This window comes from Onthophagus taurus, chromosome 6, assembly GCF_036711975.1.
Source record: "Onthophagus taurus isolate NC chromosome 6, IU_Otau_3.0, whole genome shotgun sequence".
NCBI lineage: Eukaryota > Metazoa > Arthropoda > Insecta > Coleoptera > Scarabaeidae > Onthophagus > Onthophagus taurus.
Window position 1 is genome coordinate 538,693 of NC_091971.1, and position 20,397 is coordinate 559,089.

Consider the following 20,397-nt stretch of genomic DNA (forward strand, 5'->3'; position numbering starts at 1 on the left):
TAAAAAGAAACCACACAATAATAATCTGGTATATGTTTTTATCTTCTCAGTTTGTATTTTATTTAGTTAAAGTTCGGCTAAATATCTTGGATTTAAGAAGCCAATGGTGTCTTTTTTAACCCTTTGTGTCCCGACGGTACTTTAAAATACGGTAGTTTTAAACACTCATTTTAAACTGTAGAATTTTTAAATTAGCATCTTTTTTGACACTTTTAGGTTATACGAAAATGTAAGTTTTGTTTCAACTTTTTTTTTCTCTATATTTTTCCAATCTAACCCAACAATTATTATATATCATTTTAAAGAGAAAGCTTTGAGCTTTAATTTAGAATAAGTCTCATTCCTTAATTTCAATAAATACGGCTTCCAGGAACTTTTAAATTAGCATCTTTTTTGACACTTTTAGGTTATATGAAAATGTAAGTGTTGTTTCAACATTCTTTTTCTTAATATTTTTCCTATCCAACCCATCAATTATTATACATCATTTTAAAGAGAAAGCTTTAAGCTTTAATTTAGAATAAGTCTCATTCCTTAATTTCAATAAATACGCCTTCCAGGAACTTTTAAATTAGCATCTTTTTTGACACTTTTAGGTTATACGAAAATGTAAGTTTTGTTTCAACTTTTTTTTTCTCTATATTTTTCCAATCTAACCCAACAATTATTATATATCATTTTAAAGAGAAAGCTTTGAGCTTTAATTTAGAATAAGTCTCATTCCTTAATTTCAATCAATACGGCTTCCAGGAATTTTTAAATTAGCATCTTTTTTTTACACTTTTAGGTTATACGAAAATGTAAGTTTTATTTCAACTTTTTTTTTCTCAATATTTTTCCAATCCAACCCATCAATTATTATACATCATTTTAAAAGGAAAGCTTTGAGCTTTAATTTAAAATAAGTCTCAGTCCTTAATTTCAATCAATACGGCTTCTAGGAATTGTTAAATTAGCATCTTTTTTGATACTTTTAGGTTATACGAAAATGTAAGTTTTATTTCAACTTTTTTTTTCTCAATATTTTTCCAATCCAACCCATCAATTATTATACATCATTTTAAAAGGAAAGCTTTGAGCTTTACTTTAAAATAAGTCTCATTCCTTAATTTCAATCAATACGGCTTCCAGGAACTTTTAAAGTAGCATCTTTTTTGACACTTTTAGGTTATACGAAAATGTAAGTTTTATTTCAACATTTATTTTCTCTATATTTTTCCAATCGAACCCTACAATTATTATACATCATTTTAAAGAGAAAGCTTTGAGCTTTAATTTAAAATAAGTCTCATTCCTTAATTTCAATCAATATGACTTCCAGGAATTTTTAAATTAGCATCTTTTTTGACACTTTTAGGTTATATGAAAATGTAAGTGTTGTTTCAACATTCTTTTTCTTAATATTTTTCCAATCCAACCCATCAATTATTATACATCATTTTAAAGAGAAAGCTTTAAGCTTTAATTTAGAATAAGTCTCATTCCTTAATTTCAATCAATACGGCTTCCAGAAATTTTTAAATTAGCATCTTTTTTTTACACTTTTAGGTTATACGAAAATGTAAGTTTTATTTCAACTTTTTTTTTCTCAATATTTTTCCAATCCAACCCATCAATTATTATACATCATTTTAAAAGGAAAGCTTTGAGCTTTAATTTAAAATAAGTCTCAGTCCTTAATTTCAATCAATACGGCTTCTAGGAATTGTTAAATTAGCATCTTTTTTGATACTTTTAGGTTATACGAAAATGTAAGTTTTGTTTCAACTTTTTTTTTCTCTATATTTTTCCAATCTAACCCAACAATTATTATATATCATTTTAAAGAGAAAGCTTTGAGCTTTAATTTAGAATAAGTCTCATTCCTTAATTTCAATAAATACGGCTTCCAGGAACTTTTAAATTAGCATCTTTTTTGACACTTTTAGGTTATATGAAAATGTAAGTGTTGTTTCAACATTCTTTTTCTTAATATTTTTCCTATCCAACCCATCAATTATTATACATCATTTTAAAGAGAAAGCTTTAAGCTTTAATTTAGAATAAGTCTCATTCCTTAATTTCAATCAATACGGCTTCCAGGAATTTTTAAATTAGCATCTTTTTTTTACACTTTTAGGTTATACGAAAATGTAAGTTTTATTTCAACTTTTTTTTTCTCAATATTTGTCCAATCCAACCCATCAATTATTATACATCATTTTAAAAGGAAAGCTTTGAGCTTTAATTTAAAATAAGTCTCAGTCCTTAATTTCAATCAATACGGCTTCTAGGAATTGTTAAATTAGCATCTTTTTTGATACTTTTAGGTTATACGAAAATGTAAGTTTTATTTCAACATTTATTTTCTCTATATTTTTCCAATCGAACCCTACAATTATTATACATCATTTTAAAGAGAAAGCTTTGAGCTTTAATTTAGAATAAGTCTCATTCCTTAATTTCAATAAATACGGCTTCCAGGAACTTTTAAATTAGCATCTTTTTTGACACTTTTAGGTTATATGAAAATGTAAGTGTTGTTTCAACATTCTTTTTCTTAATATTTTTCCTATCCAACCCATCAATTATTATACATCATTTTAAAGAGAAAGCTTTAAGCTTTAATTTAGAATAAGTCTCATTCCTTAATTTCAATCAATACGGCTTCCAGGAATTTTTAAATTAGCATCTTTTTTTTACACTTTTAGGTTATACGAAAATGTAAGTTTTATTTCAACTTTTTTTTTCTCAATATTTGTCCAATCCAACCCATCAATTATTATACATCATTTTAAAAGGAAAGCTTTGAGCTTTAATTTAAAATAAGTCTCAGTCCTTAATTTCAATCAATACGGCTTCTAGGAATTGTTAAATTAGCATCTTTTTTGATACTTTTAGGTTATACGAAAATGTAAGTTTTATTTCAACTTTTTTTTTCTCAATATTTTTCCAATCCAACCCATCAATTATTATACATCATTTTAAAAGGAAAGCTTTGAGCTTTACTTTAAAATAAGTCTCATTCCTTAATTTCAATCAATACGGCTTCCAGGAACTTTTAAAGTAGCATCTTTTTTGACACTTTTAGGTTATACGAAAATGTAAGTTTTATTTCAACATTTATTTTCTCTATATTTTTCCAATCGAACCCTACAATTATTATACATCATTTTAAAGAGAAAGCTTTGAGCTTTAATTTATAATAAGTCTCATTCCTTAATTTCAATAAATACGGCTTCCAGGAACTTTTAAATTAGCATCTTTTTTGACACTTTTAGGTTATATGAAAATGTAAGTGTTGTTTCAACATTCTTTTTCTTAATATTTTTCCAATCCAACCCATCAATTATTATACATGATTTTAAAGAGAAAGCTTTAAGCTTTAATTTAGAATAAGTCTCATTCCTTAATTTCAATCAATACGGCTTCCAGGAATTTTTAAATTAGCATCTTTCTTCACACTTTTAGGTTATACGAAAATGTAAGATTTATTTCAACTTTTTTTTTCTCAATATTTCTCCAATCCAACCCGACGATTATTATATATCATTCTAAAGAGAAAGCTTTGAGCTTTAATTTAGAATAAATTTCATTCCTTAATTTCAATTAATACGATTTCCAGGAATCTTTAAATTAGCATCATTTTTAACACTTTTAGGTTACACGAAAATGTTAGTTTTAACTCAATACTCTTTTTCTCCATATTTTTCTAATTCAACCCAACGATTAATATACATCGATTTAAACAGAAAGCTTTAAGCTTCAATTTAAAATAAGTTTCATTTCTTAATTGCAATAAACACGGCTTCCAGAAAATTTGGAATTATGCGAAAATAGGGGGATTGCATATTTTGCTAAAATTGATTCCAAAGGCCTTTACTGAGTGTATTTTGATAGCGTTTTAATACTGTCACAAAGTTTCAACATTTTTTACTTCTTGGGACACAAAGGGTTAACAAGAAGTAATCGGTAACTTGTTCCTTGTTACAAATGTAGCAAAAAGAATTCTCCAACACAAGATAACTGTTGGAACTAAATTCTGACAAGTTCCAATATTTTCAAAATTGTGATAAACGTACAGAACCTAATTATTGGAATTGACTGGAATAACATAATTTGAAGTAAAATTGTCAGTTTTACTTAATCAAACTTAATCTAAGTGGTATACATCTTTTTTACGCTAAATCTGTCAATATTTTCTTGTAAAGTTATTTAAGTGTAAAGTTAAGTTTTGTGCGTGACGAAAAAGACTTTTCTTGGAAAACCCAAAATCTGCAATCAAAAAGGGAAGGTTCCCATTTGAAGTTTTAAAGTTATCGCACGTTTCGCCCTCAAGGCGTGGAGTGCGATCATTTTTATCATCCTCAGATAGGCTCCCTTCCAACCGATCAAATTTTATTCCGAACTTTATTAGTTTTTGACATATTCCGTTTTATCAGGTTTATCCTAGTTTAATAAAAAGTATAATTATTTATTGTAGTAAAGTAAAAACTTGAGAGACATGGGGCTAATCTAAATGTTTTTACTTCTAGGTCTAGTGTTAGTTATTATTACTAGTTTATTATTTAAGTATTAACTATCGAAATTATAATCTGGGAATAACCACATCGGGATAAAATTGGATTAAAAAGTTAGTGTAGCAATATTAATTAGTTTGAAAATCTGATATAAAATATGGAAATGTTATTGCTTGAAAATTGTTATTTTCAATAAAGTAAAGAATAGAATTAGCACTCATTTTATGTGTAATGTAATGATTTGTTGAGGTGTTTTAATTAATCTGTTAACCGATCTTATATTGTCGGTGAAACAATGGGCTCTGTCTGGTAATTATGAACACAACCAGAAAATCGATAAACCACACCGTTTCAGAGGTTTGAATAATGTGTAGGATAATCCACAAACCAGTGACGTACGTCACAAGAGGAGGGTTCGGGTGGTGTCATTAACAAAACCTTAGAGAAGTGCTATTTGGCGCAGAGTTTCGAATGAAAGCAACGGGCTGCTTTAACAAAGATATTTTTATTTCATTTTTTCATTTTCCTTTATATTTAGTTTTTTTATAAGATTTGAAACACCTGGTGCCGGATTAAATTCGATCCACCTCGAATTGTGAGAAGAGTAGTATCGATTTTCTCTCGTACACATTCTTTCGTTGGTATTTTCCATTTTCCACCCCCTTGTATTTCGGGAATCGATCTCCCTAACTTCTCTCGATTAATCCCTTTCATCCATCCCCGTATCAACGAATACTTTGAAAGACTCGAAATTGTGCGGTATCCGGATCAGGTCCAGTAATGGGATTTTTAAAGGAATTTAATTCTTATCGAATTTTTTTGTCCACATAAAATTACACTGAAAAGTTTCATTAAATGAAAACAAAAAATATCAAATCGGAAATTTATTGGGTTCGATTGATTTTGTGATGCTCAAAATTAAATCGCATTAATTAATTAACCAATTCGCGTTTAAATGAATCCGTTTTAAATTGAAAATTACAGAAGGCTTAGTCACAATTCGAAATTTAAATTATTCTGCATAGTTTATGATAAATTGTTTACAAAAAGAGAATCTTTGTCTATAATTTAAAGGAAATTAAGTGTGAAATCAAATTTATTTACATTTTCTTATTATTATTTCTTTAAAAATATATAATCTTGGTTGAGTTGTAAAATTAAATTTAAAAAAACACTTCATTGGAATACTTTATAAATTCCTCTCGGTAAATAAACGTGAGATGAAATATTTAATATCATAATATTAATGGAACGAAGTTATATTGCTTATAATTTTACAATGAAAATGCCTTGACGTACAAGTACCACTTATTTCTTTAAACAATAGTTGAAGCGAAGTCCCATCTTAGTTTTCGAATGAACGAATGAACGTTTTTTTTCGATTTACGGGTGATTTAAATTGTTATCGTATTCGCAAATTCAGCGTAAAGACAAATTTTTCAAGGCGTATGTGGATTTAAATCGAATTAAAGCTCAAACTTCTCTCAAAACGGTCTTGGTAGGGTATAAGGTTTAATGTAAAAAGGTGAGTTTTTACGAAAATATTTCCTTTGCCATGAAATTTCAGCACCTCGCCGACGAGAAAAGCTCCCGAGAAGTCGATATGCGATAAAAGCTCAAAGGAACCTCGAGACCGTCCTTTACGAACGCTTTCGAGAGAATTTTTTCCGAACGGTGTTGGTCTAATAAAAAAAATCTAGTGAGAAGAATAAAAAAAGATGAAAATGTTGAATATTAAATTTTGAATATATTACCAAGTTATACAGGGTGTCCCGCAACGATTGTACAATACTGCATCAGCGTATTCTCTGATCAAAAACAGACAAGAAAAATCTAATAAACATAGGTCCAATTTCGAGATATTCAACATCGTATTGTAAACATCATTAATTCTAACGATTTAGATGCAGTAATTATATGATTACCATGGTTACGATGGTTAAAATAAAGTTTAATAAATAATAAGATAATATTAAGTTAATTAATACAGTTCTTTAATAATTTAACAAAATAAGTAACAAAGATTGTCGAAGAAAATCGTTCAACCAGCATAAAAACAACGAATATTTAACAAATTGGAAAAGATTCATGTCATAATAAATGTCTAAACAAATCTAAACACAAACGGATACGTTTTCTAAATGAACTTCTAATGCGTCCAAAGATACCAAGAATTTGTTTTACTGTGTCAAATGCGTTACTAATTTTATTCTTCAAATCTTGCACATTTTGAACGTCTTCAGAATAAACAAATTGTTTTAAATGTCCCCAAAACCAAAAATCTAACGGATTTAAATCTGGTGAACGAGGTGGCCCTCCTCGGCCAATCCACTTATTGCCAAATCTGTTATTTAAGTATGCTCGAGTAGCGCGTGCATAATCGTGCATAAAGTAGCAATCTTCTAGAATTTGTTGAGGTAATTCATCAAATGCCTGTGTAAGGTCATTTTGTAAAAAATGTATGTAGGCATCAACTGTCAATCTCTTTGGAACACAAAATGGACCTAATAACTGATCACCTATAACTCCAGCCCATACATTAACACTGAATCGCCACTGATGATGAGTTTCTAGTATTGCATAGGGATTTTCATCGCTCAAACGTGCGCATTATGAATATTAAAAATTCCGCTTTGAGTAAATGTTGCTTCATCCGTAAATACAATGTTTATGGGAAAGTCGACGTTTGCTACCTCTTCCTGTATGGCCCACCTACAAAAAAACTCTCTTTTTTCGCCATCATTTTCTGTTAGAGCTTGAACGGTGTTGTAATGATAAGGATAAAGCAACTGCTCCCTTAAAATGCGGTGAACGGTTGTTTTGTTAATGTTTTCTTGTGCAGAAATTCTTCTAATGCTGGTTGAGGCATTTTCATCGAGTCTTCTCAAAACTGCTTCTTCTAATTCCACCGGCCTTGTGTAATGTCACTCCGTGGAACGCTTCCCGTTTCTTTTAATCTGAGAAATAGTCTGCTAAAGGTGTGACTATTAGGCAATCGTCTGTTCGGGAACCTTTGCGCGTAATGACGAGCTGCTAACGACGCATTTCCATCAGCTAGTCCGTAACAATACACCATATCCGCCATCTCTTCCTTGGAGTAATTAATAGGAGCCATACTTAATAGTTTTATTAAATTAAATAGTAAAATAATAATTTCGTGAAGTATTATTATTTTTTTTTTGATTAGACAACTTATCGTAATCATAGTAACGACTTAATTATTATAAAAACAAATTTAAATTCATGATGTTAACAATATCAACTTATGAAACTAAATCTTTGAATATCTCGAAAATGGTCCGTTTTCGGACCTATGTTTATTAGGCTTTTTTTGTTTATTTTTGATCATAGAATACACTGATACAGTTTTGTACAATCGTTGCGGGACATCCTGTATAATTATATACAGGGTGTTTCTGTAAGTCGTGGCATTAATCACAAATACTATACTCTGTTTTTAAACCAGGAGGAGTATTTTAAATTTGTCACCAGATTGAGCTTGCACGTGATTGGTTGAATGCGAGGAAGGTTCACACACAGGCAATTTTGAATTTTGATTTTGAATTTGAAGGTTAGGTAATTGATAATTCGACAGTTTCGTGTCATTATTGTATATTTTGTGTTCTTAAACCCTTTTTTATTATATTTTGAAATAAATACACTCATAACTTCAATGTTAATTTGTATGTACAGGGTGGGCAAATTTGGGTGTTATTATAGGCTATCTCAGAAACTATAAGAGATACGAAAAAAGTAGGTGCCATGTCCCGGTGTCTTTTTTCGAGACTAAGCCAATCCCGCAAACACCAAACCTCTATCTTCTTTTGTTTTTAAGTTATAGCCAAAAAGTCAAATTTTCGTGATTTTAAAAAATGCTCATATTTCGTTTATTTTTGAAATTAGAGAAATGGGGTTGATACGTTCTTAAGACACTTTTTTAAGTAGAATATACTGCCGTTGAAAAGTTTTAAATATACTTGATGATTTTTGAGATATAACACAAAGTTGTGTTTTTTTAAATACAAACTATACTTGATTATGATGTTAAAGGAAAGAGCATATTTTTAGCTTTCCAATGATGTATCGCATATATGGTGTATTTGCAGAAAATAAGCGTTAATTTTCAATTCGAAAATAGTAAGCGCTAAAGTTCAAAATTTTGATTATAGTAGGCGTGTCCGGACAGTAAATACTACCTAGTGGCTATAATATATGGTTTTGCACGAATATGACAGAATAAAGTTGGTTTTGTACCATTATTCAGGATAAGTTGGTTTTGTACCAACGAATAAAAACTTTGAATAGTTAATTTAAATTTCTCAGCATCTTATCCCTGACTTTGTTTACCAATAAAAAATGATTAGCATTTAAAGTTTGTTTATTAAAAATACAAGAAATGTATTAATTAATGAATAATTAAATATGGACAACTTCAGGAACTAAACAGTCATAAACTGTCATCTTCTTCTACTCAATTTACTGGTTGTAAGATTAGAACAGTTCGGTATCAATGAATGAAATCTTCGGTAGTATTTTCCCAGTTTTCCCCAAACATAAGATGTAGAAGTTTTTTGATATCAGCAATCTTTTCTTTTGAAATTGAGTGAGATAGAGGAAAATTAGGAATCATAAACTGGGAGCGGACTTTCGGAGAAACACCGTTTGAATGGGGATATGAAGACTTATGTGTCATCTTCAAAGCGGACTCCAATATATTCTATATTTAATTTTATCGTTTTATTTAAAGATAATGCGGAACTTCTTAAACGGGAAACTCGTTTCGCAAAATTCATGAATGAAATGACAAGTAAACTCACGTTGCTATAGTAACTAAGTAGTATTTAACGTTTTCCTCGCCTACTATAATTAAAAATTTTAATTTTAATCTTTAATATTTTAAAAATTGAAAAATAACGCTTATTTTCCGCAGAAACATCATGCGTGCGATACATCATTGGAAAGCTAAAAATATGCTCTTTTCAGTAATATCATAATAAAGTATAGTTTGTATTTAAAAAAATACAACTTTATGTTATATCTCAAAAATTATCAGCTATGTTAAAACTTTTTCAACGGCAGTATATTCTACTCAAAAAAGTGTCTTAAGAATGCATTAACCCCATTTCTCTAATTTGAAAAATAAACGAAATATGAGCATTTTTTGAAATCACTAGAATTTGACTTTTTGGCTATAACTTAAAAACAAAAGAAGATAGAGATTTGGTCTTTACGGGATTGGATTAGTCTCGGAAAAAGAGACCGGGACATGGCACCTACTTTTTTTGTATCTCTTATAGTTTCTGAGATAGCCTATAATAACACCCAAATTTGCCCACCCTGTACAGTGTTGACGATAACAAACGAAAATAAATACAATAATGAGTAAATAAATAAATAATAATTATTAATTTAAATTTACCGCCAAAATATCTAGTGATATTTTCTGGTGATTTTTTCCAGTGTAAATCTGACTTTCGCGTTTACTCCTCCTGGTTTAAAAACAGAGTATAGTTTTAGTGCAAGTGTTAGTTCTAGTTTTAATTGTTATTCAGCGCTAAGTTGTATATTTTTAAGTTTCGGGTTTAGCCCTGTGTCTTCAGACGCTGAATATTAGGCAAGGTTAGTTTTGTTTACAAACATTAATTATACCATGAAGTATTCTTTGGCAATTAGTAATGGCAATTATAGCGTGAAGTTTTCTTTTGTAATGTCAATTATAGCGTGAAGGAATGTAAGGTAAGGTTAGTTTTGTTTACAAACATTAATTATACCATGAAGTTTTCTTTGGCAATTAGTAATGGCAATTATAGCGTGAAGTGTTCTTTTGTAATGTCAATTATAGCGTGAAGGAATGTGAGGTAAGGTTAGTTTTGTTTACAAACATTAATTATACCATGAAGTTTTCTTTGGCAATTAGTAATGGCAATTATAGCGTGAAGTGTTCTTTTGTAATGTCAATTATAGCGTGAAGGAATGTGAGGTAAGGTTAGTTTTGTTTACAAACATTAATTATACCATGAAGTTTTCTTTGGCAATTAGTAATGGCAATTATAGCGTGAAGTGTTCTTTTGTAATGTCAATTATAGCGTGAAGGAATGTGAGGTAAGGTTAGTTTTGTTTACAAACATTAATTATACCATGAAGTTTTCTTTGGCAATTAGTAATGCCAATTATAGCGTGAAGTATTCTTTTGTAATGTCAATTATAGCGTGAAGGAATGTGAGGTAAGGTTAGTTTTGTTTACAAACATTAATTATACCATGAAGTTTTCTTTTGTAATGTCAATTATAGCGTGAAGGAATGTTAGGTAAGGTTAGTTTTGTTTACAAACATTAATTATACCTTGAAGTTTTCTTTGGCAATTATACTCTGTTTTTAAACCAGGAGGAGTATATTAAATTTGTCACCAGATTGAGCTTGCACGTGATTGGTTGAATGCGAGGAAGGTTCACACACAGGCAATTTTGAATTTGAAGGTTAGGTTATTGACAATTCGACAGTTTCGTGTCATTATTGTAAATTTTGTGTTCTTAAACCCTTCTTTATTACATTTTGAAATAAATACACTCATAACTTCAATGTTAATTTGTATGTTTAGTGTTGACGATAATAAACGAAAATAAATACAATAATAAGTAAATAAATAAATAATAATTATTAATTTAAATTTACCGCCAAAATATCTAGTGATGTATGTATGTAGTTTCACGTGGGGGTGAGTTACTCACAGCACTTAGGCCCCAGCGGACCCTTTGTACGTCCCCACAATTTACTGTTCATTCAAGGGTCAGAAAACCAGCCCAATCTTTTCATGAACGTTAATATAGAACAGAAAGGTATGTTCCTTATATCCGAAATTTGGAGCCATGGTACTCCGAAAATAGATTCCCTTAAGTACACGAGGTTTGGACAGTCACAAACAATATGACTTACCGTCTCGTATTCCATTTCATACCCTCTACAGAGGGGTGTATTCGCCAGCTTCATGTAAAACATGTGCTTACGTAACCTGCAGTGTCCGGTCAGGAAGTGGGTGAGAAGCCTCAAGTCACTTTTCGATTTTCCCAGAAACTGAGTGGATGTCTTCCGGTCAGGGTAGAGCAGAGTTTTCTTAGCAAAGGCACCTACTGCTGTCCCATCCCATCAATCGCAAAAAGCTCGGTGGGAGATGGAGTTTATCAGTTTTGATGCTGTATTAACAGCTAGTGGTACAAACGGTTCAGGGGAGATCGGTGACTTGTTAGCCGCCCGTTTCGCCAACCTGTCCGCATGATCATGTCCTTTAATTCCGATGTGTCCTTTTCGCCATTTTATCGTGACGTTGTTGTATACGTTTGCCTCTTCGAGTGATTGCCGACAGGACTTCACCAACGATGATGCAGTATGATGCCTGCCAACCGCCAGCATAGCCTGTCTGCTATCAGTACAGATTACAACGTTTCTGCCGACTTTTTTGGAGTCGATAATCGCATCGGCTGCTATGTTTATAGCAATTAATTCGGCTTGAGCAGTCGTGCAATACGATAAGTGGAAAGGTGCAGCTGGAGATCGTGCGAGAAGATTCCCGCTCCGGAACCTCCAGCCTTCTTTGATCCATCAGTGTAGATGGTCAGCGTTTTGCCCGAGCTTGAGTTGCTCTGGGGTATCGTTTCAATGCAAAAGTGAGGCTTGCCTAAGAAAGTAGGTGTAATGTAGTCTATGCGAGCTTTAAGGAGGGATTGTTTACTAACAGCCTCACTCCAGAGCTTGCTCCGGACTATTCCCATTTTAACAACCTGCTTTTCATTTACTGATCGCAACCGAAGTAATGCCATCACGGCCACCTCCCTGATAAAAATATCTAGGGGCAGCACGTTTAACATAGTCTCCATTGCAATCGTAGGTGTAGATCTCATAGCGCCTATGATTAGCAGATTAGCCAGTCGTTGCAATTGATGCAGCAATGTAGCTTTATATGCATGAGCACCAGACTATGGCTCCGTGAGCTACCATGGGTCTTATCGCAGAAGTGTAGATCCACATTGTAACTTTCGGATTTAATCCCCAAGTATTCCCAATAGCCCTTCGGCACTGGGTCAGTACAATCGTTGCTTTTTTGATTTTGCAACTAATGTCTGATGTCCAAGTTAGTCCTTTGTCCAAGATAACACCCACATATTTCACCTCTGGAGCAAAGGTTAATGGATTATTGCAGAAATTGGGTGGCGTTAAGTGTCCCAGTTTCTTCTGTTTAGTGAAGAGAACAGTCTCTGTCTTTTTAGGATTGACAGAGAGGGTATGTTCTTCACACCATCGTTCAACGAGTTTAAGTGCCTGCTGCATTCTGTAACAAAGAAAATTGTCAGGTTTACCTCTTAACAAGATAGCCACGTCGTCTGCGTAACCAACTGTGAAGAGATATTTATTATTTAACTCACGAATGGAAGGGAAGGAGGGGTAATATAATAATGGGAGGAGACTTCAACGCGAGAGTGGGAGAAGGGGGAGGAAGGCTGGGGACATGGGGAGAGGAGAGGGGGCGAGGGTCGAAGGATAAGGTGCAGAATGGGGAAGGAAGAGAATTGTTGCAGTGGGTGGAGAAGAACGGATGGGAGATACTGAACGGCAATAAGGAGGAGGGAGAAGAAGGGGAGTACACATATACAGGGGCAAGGGGGGCGTCGGTAATAGATTACGTGGTGGTGGACCAAGAGATGTGGGATAGGGTGGAAAGCTTCAGGGTGGGAGAATCAGTAGAATCGGATCACCAACCGCTGGAATTGGTAATAAAGGGCGCGTGGGGGAGAGGGAGTTTGAATCGGGAAAGAAAAAGTATAAGGGCTGACTGGTCGGAAAGAGGGATAGAATACTTTAGGGAAAAGTTGGAAGGGTGGCGACGGAGAGTGGAGATGTCAAGGGGGGTGGACGAGCTGGCGCGGGTGGTGGGGGAAGCGATATCGAAGAAAGAGTACGTACGAGGGGGCAGTGCAAAGATAGGCAGGAACGAATGGTGGGATGGTGAGTGCATGGGGGCGAAGAGAGAGGCGAGAAGGAAGTTGAGACAGTGGCGGAGAGGGTTGGTGGGGGTGGAAGAATATAGGGAAGCATTGAGGGGATATAAAGAGATATGCAAAAGAAAAAAGAAAGAATTGAGGGAGAGGGAGGCGGAAGAGATTAGAAGGGTGAGACAAGAGGGTGAAGTTTGGAAATATATAAACAAAATAAGGAAGGTACGAGAGGAAATTACCAGTGAAATACAAATGACGGAGTGGAGAGATTACTTCAAGGGTCTGCTGGAGGGGGAAGAAGAGAGGCGGGTAGAGGAGGTAGATACAGGGGGACGGAGAGGAGAGGAGATGGCCGGGGAACAAATGGAGGCGGCGTTGGGGGGACTAAAGTGAATAGAGGGAAGTTATGGGAGGAGATGAGGAGGAGAGGGATTACTGGTGGGACAATAAACAGGGTGAGGGAGATATACGCAGAGACGATAGCTAGGGTAAAGGTGGGGGACGAGTTAACGGATAGGTTCTGGACAACGAGAGGTTTGAGGCAGGGATGTCCACTTAGTCCCGCTCTGTTTGCCTTGTATACCGCAGACATGGAAGACAGATTGACCGGTGGGCAGATGGGAGGTGTGGTTGTAGGGAGGAGGAAGGTGCATTCACTGGCTTACGCGGACGATTTGGTGGTAGTGGCGAGAGAGGCGAAGGAGATGAAGGCGATGATGCGGAGTTTGGAGAGTTACTTTAGGGGGAAGGCTCTGGAGGTGAATGTAGGAAAGACAAAGGTTATGAAGTTCTGTAAAGGGGGTAGAAGGAAGAGCGAAGATTGGAGGTGGGAAGGGAAGGAGATAGAGGAGGTGAGGGAGTACTCATATCTGGGGTACAGATTTAGAGAGGACAACAAGGAAGGCGCGCATGTGAGGGCAATGGCCAAGAAGGCGAATAAGGTGATGGGGCAGGTCTGGGGGTGGGGAGAGAGATTATTTGGAAGGGATATAGGAAAAAGGAAGATGATATTCGAGTGCTTGATTAGAAGTGTTATGATGTACGGGGCGCAGCTTTGGGGGTGGAAAGAGCAAGGGCTGTTGGAAGGCGTACAGGCTAGGTATTGGAGATGGGTTTTGGGGTTGGCAAAAGAGACGCCGGAGTACATAGTCAGAGAAGAGGTGAAGGTTGATAAGTTAAGAGTGGAGGCGGGTAAAAGGGCGGTACGTTTTGAGGAGAGGGTTGAAGGGAGGTCTCAATGTAAAATTTTGGGGGAGTGCTGGAAAGAGATTAAGGCAGGGAAAGGGGGTTACGGGCAACGAGGAAGGGAGGAATATTTCAGAAGGGTGGGGTACTCAGTGAAAGCGGTAGACGATAGAAGGAGGGAAGGGATTGAGATGTGGAAAGAGCTGGAGAGCAGGGATAGAGATGTACAGAGGCAAGAAAGAAGGGGGCAGATAAGGGAGAGCAGGTACAACCCTAAGTACGAGGAAATAATAACGGAGGGATTGCCGAAGTACCTGTCGGTGGAGGGGGATGAGGAGGGGAAGAGGATGGTTGCAAGATTCAGATGCGGCAATGAGGAGAGAGCGAATAGGTATTGGATGAGAGATGATGAGAGGGGCTGTAGGCTATGTGGGGGGGAGTGGGAGTCGTTGGAGCACCTACTGAGGGAGTGTGACGAGCTAAGAGAGGAGGTGATCGGCTGGAAGCAGGTGCTGGGGGAGAGGGCAGAGGGAAGAGAATGGATGAGGAAGGTGGTGGCGACAAGGCAGCGTAGGGAGATGTGGGGAGGAGATGGGGAGGGGTGGAATAGGAAATAAAATGTATTGTATTGTAATGTGATATATGTAATTGTAGTATTGTTAAAATTTAATTGTTTGTGGAATGTAATGCTGATTTTGTAGCAATAAACTTAATTAATTAACTCACGAATGAGATCATCAACTATTAAGCACCAGAGAAGCGGTGAGAGTACCCCACCTTGTGGGCAACCCTTAACAACAGCTCTCTGTACTATGTGTCTTTTCGCCTTAGTCTGAACAACTCTGCTTGCTAGCATTGTTTTAATCCAGCCCGCGATGACCGATGGCACTCTTCGAGATTCCAGTGCCAGGTTAATGCTACTAAAGGTGGTTTTGTCAAACGCTCCCTCTATGTCAAGGAAAGTTCCCAGAATGGACTCTTTCGAATCAAATGCTTGTTCGATGCGCCCCACTACCATGTGTAGGGCGCTATCCACAGATTTACCTTTGATATATGCATGTTGGTTGAAATGCAAAGGAAACACATAGTCTTTCAAGCGTCTTTAAAAGAAATGATGAGAGACTAATTGGTCGAAAGGCTTTAGGATCCGTTGGGTCCTTTTTTCCATTCTTTGGTATAAAGGTTACTGTAACCTTCCTCCAGCTGATGGGAACGTAGTTAAAGGCTAAGCAGGCCTTAAAAACTCTCATCAAGTGTATTTTCATATCCTCTAGAGTAATATTTTCTGGTGATTTTTCCTAGTGTAAATCTGACTTTCGCGTTTACTCCTCCTGGTTTAAAAACAGCGTATAGAAACCTTCGGCTTTTGCCGTGCGTCTTTTAAGAAAAGGTTTGACGTTTCGGATGCCATGTTGCAACCTTCTTCAGAAACTGGTTCAAATACACTTCTCCAACGTTCCATTGTGCCGGTAGTTTTACAAATATTACAAGACTATTAAGTACGGACTCAAACGTCCAGTTGATACTTTAAAATTTATTATTAATTATGAAAACAAATGTCAATTTTGACGTAAGTCACAAGTTGGAACACAAAATTGTAACTTATGTACCTACCGACTTTGACATTAACCGTTATATTTTGGGGGTTATAGATAAAAAATGTTTAGTTTAAAATCTGGAGAAGTAATTATAAGAGATTTTTCAACAATAGCAAATAGTATGAGACAATATAAAGTAATACCGGATGTAATAGATTCTCCACCAGAAAAAATTTGCGAAGTGATTTTTCCAAGCGGTGCAAAAGCAAATTTAGGAAATATCTTGACTCCAACACAGGTGAAAGATAAGCCAATGGTAAAATGGGTAGCTGACAAAAATAGTTTTTACACTCTTTGCGTTAGCAATCCGGACGTACCGCATCGGGATATTCCAAGAATGAGAGAATGGCTACATTGGTTAGTTGGAAATATACCGGGAAATGAAATCGCTAAAGGAGAAATTTTAGCGGATTACATCGGCGCTGGGCCATCGAAAGGTAGTGGGTTTCGTCGATATGTTTATCTTATTTATAGACAAATAGATAAAATTCCGTATAGCGAGAAAATTTTAACGAGTAGTTCAACAGATTATCGAAATAATTTTTCGATTAGGAAATTTGCGGATAAATATAAATTGGAAAAACCTACCGCGGGGAACTTTTATATAGCCGAATGGGATACTTCTGTTCCAAAATTATATAAAAGATTAGGTTTTAAACAAGATCCTGAACCTATGAAATGATGTAATTAAAAAAAATAAATCAAAAAGATTTTAAAGAGATCAAATCATTTTCATAAGTCCTAAAAATACTTATCTATTAATAAATAGTAGCTATAAAAGCCAAAAATATCAAAAGACCAACTTATATTGATAGCAAAACAGTTTCTATGTTTGTCAGCGAAACTTCTTTGATGTTTTCACCCTCTAATAATAACTCATATTACACCATTTTCCAACAAAAACTCCTAAAACCTTTTTGTAAGTAGCAGAAAATCTTCGTTGAAATCATCTTTACTTCGTATTGAATCATTTCTTCTCAACAGAAATTTTCCTATAATTAATTTATTATTTTTTAATCCCTAATTTACTCGAACTAATTATACTCGACGGCTAAGTGAACTTCACCCATAATTGTGTATTATGAGAAACTCGTGGAGTTAGACCAATATTGATTCGAACATTCGGTAATAAACCTATACCAATTAAATGTCTAATTGTTTCGTGGCTCTAGCAGGAAATACACGTATACTATAATACGATATAATTCCAATTAGGAATTGTTGCATTAACCTAGAAAGAAAAATATTTAATATTATAAAAGTCATTTAAGAGGAAGACTGTAATTGTACAAAAATTTATTATTAAGAAGGATCGTCATATTGAGGGGCATTGAATCCATTTCGAATATTTTTATTTTATTTATTTATTTATTTATCATTTATTGCCACAGACAAAAATACAAAATTACATAAGATACACTTAACTTAAACAGTATCAGCAAATGGATCATTTTATCGCACAAGCGATCTCTGCCAAATGACCCAACAGAACAAACAAAAATAAAAATAGTATTTGCTGAATATGGCAAGTAGTGATAATTAGATATTATTAACATCACCAAATAAGATTAAGCAAGAAAAGAAAAACAAAGAAAAGACACAAAAAGAGAGATAGAGAGCGACTAAAAGAAACTAAAAGAATCTGCCGGATATCAGTTGCCAACAAGTGAGAGCAGTTGAAGAGAGGAAAAAAAGAGAAAGACAAAGAACAAAGATATCAGGAAACAGCCAGTTGAAGGGCAAGCAAGTGGCTCTTTAAAACATGTCTAAAATTAGTAATTCTAGAAATACTACGAATTTCAGAAGGCGGTCCATTCCACAGCGCAATCGACTGTACAGTAAATGATCTATGATAAATTTCAGTGCTATGAACGGGAAATGTAAGAATAGTATCAGAACGTGAACGAGTAGCAAGCTCATGAGTTAATAATTGCTGGAACCTATCTGATAAGTACTTTGGGGTGCAGTTATGAAGGATTTTAAATAAAATGGTTAATAAACGAAAGGATCTACGTCTCTCATAGGTTAACATCTGAATGTAATTGCGATACGGCGTTACATGCTCAAATCTATTTAGGTCAAATATGAACCGGATACAATTATTTTGTAGCCGCTGCAATTTACTCAGAAGAGTCACCGAGAGATCGGGATAAACCGCGTCCGCATAGTCGAAGTGAGGAAATATAAGAGAGTAACAAAGATTACGACGCACCACAGGAGGAAGAGAGCAGCGAAGTCTTTTTAAAGAGTGGAACTTTTCTGCAAACATGTTGAATTTGCGGTTTCCAAGACAGTGGAAGGACTCCAAGATTTTTAACTGTGTTAGAAAACCGTATGACATTACCATCCAGCATCAGATCACTGCAGGCAGATGGATTAATCTTACCAAGTAATTGACGAGTTCCAAACACAATAGCTTGCGTTTTAACTGAGTTCAACTTAAGTCCGTATCTCCGAGACCAGTTCAAGACGTTAGATAGATCGTTATTAAGTCGCGCAATAGCTGCCGGAAATTCAGCAACAGTAGTGGTAGTATATATCTGCAGGTCGTCGGCATACAAATGATAATTACACGAGATATAATTAGTAACACTATTAACGAACAAAGAAAAAAGTAACGGACCCAATACACTGCCCTGAGGAACACCACATTTGATTGCACAAGGAGCGATGGGAAAGGTAGGATTGAAACCAAGAAACACAGGGGGGAGTGAATCCGTAGGCAGAAAGAGACGCTAAAAGAAGGCTGTGGTCGACAGAATCAAAAGCCTTGCTGAAATCGAGCAGTACCAGCACAGTAACACATCTGCTGTCGCAGGCATACCTAATATCATCAGTAACTTTAATGAGAGCAGTAGTTGTACTATGCCCACTGCGAAAACCCGATTGCAACTCATTGTGTAAATTAAACCTCTCTAGAAATCCTTGGACTTGTAAATAAACTAAGCGTTCAAGAACTTTTGATAGTACGGATAAAATTGAAATCGGACGGAAATCAGTGTTACATGAAGAGGACTTGGATTTGGGTATGGGAACGACATGAGCAACCTTCCAGACAGAGGGAAATAAAGACCGCTCAAAAGAAAAGTTGAAGATATGAGTTAAGGGAGGAAGCACTATATCCAGGATAGGAAGAAGAAGGTTGAGACCGATACCATCAGAACCCACGCAAGGGGACTTCGAATAAGTCAAAGCATCGCCTACTTCGATCGCGGTCACAAGCGTAAGAGAGAAGGAGCAAGATTTAAGAGAAGTAAGAATTTCATTAATTGTAGCCGCCTTAGTTACGTCATCGATGATCAGGGGAGGCTCTGCAAAAAAGTTTGCCATCGACTCACAATCAAGATCCATCTGGACAGACGGAGAATCAATCACTCCGAGAGACCTCATAGTCCTCCAAAATGTTCTGGGCGCGACTCCAGACAACCTCTGGTAGAAATAAGATCTCTTAGCATACTTGCATTTATGATTGCGTAAAATTCGATAATTTTCCCGATTAGCACTAGAGCGTGTACGTTTAACTACGGACTTTGCACGGTTACGCAGTCGCATAAGAGATTTTTAGCGTTACATATGTGTATGTAAAGGAACTCGAAAACGACACTAATTGCAGTGATGATACCAAATTTCGGATTTCTATCAAATTTTATGCTAAATCCATTAACTGGTAGTGCATTTTGTGTAATCTTTTATTTTAAGCACTGATTATCAATTAATATTTGACATATATATAATATTTAACATTTGACACAGGTGTACAACCTATCTTTTGATAGAAGGGTAACTTACTCTAAAAGCGTGGTAAATTTCTTTATTTAAAAGTCCAAAAATATGACGTTTTTGTCACCAGCTCAGTTTCGATAATCAAATATGCCCTATATGCATCGCAAGGTCGCAACAAAGTTGTTAAGACAAATAAACATTCGAGCTTCCAACAACATTTACATTATGTTCACAAATTTTCCGTAAAGGTTGAGGTGGCTAAGATAATATTAAATACACGTTAGTTTTCCAACGGTTTTAGTTATTATATCTTAGTTAATACGACAAAAAAGGTATAAATAATGTGTAAAAAAGTCTTGGACATAATCCTTAAGTTATAACCTTTGATTTATTAATGTTCACATT

General features: G+C 34.9%; 1 protein-coding gene and 1 long non-coding RNA gene across 6 annotated transcripts in view; one reads left to right on the forward strand and one right to left on the reverse strand.

Moving 5' to 3' along the window:
• Positions 1-20,397, forward strand: part of LOC111419771 (diacylglycerol kinase eta) — an 80,678-nt gene that overhangs the window by 35,507 nt on the left and 24,774 nt on the right. The window lies entirely within an intron of this gene.
• On the reverse strand, positions 17,085-17,623 carry LOC139430043 (uncharacterized). Its single transcript, XR_011640611.1, has 3 exons — positions 17,560-17,623; positions 17,314-17,500; positions 17,085-17,261 (listed from the first exon to the last, which is right to left on the reverse strand). It is a non-coding gene; the product is annotated as an uncharacterized lncRNA (long non-coding RNA).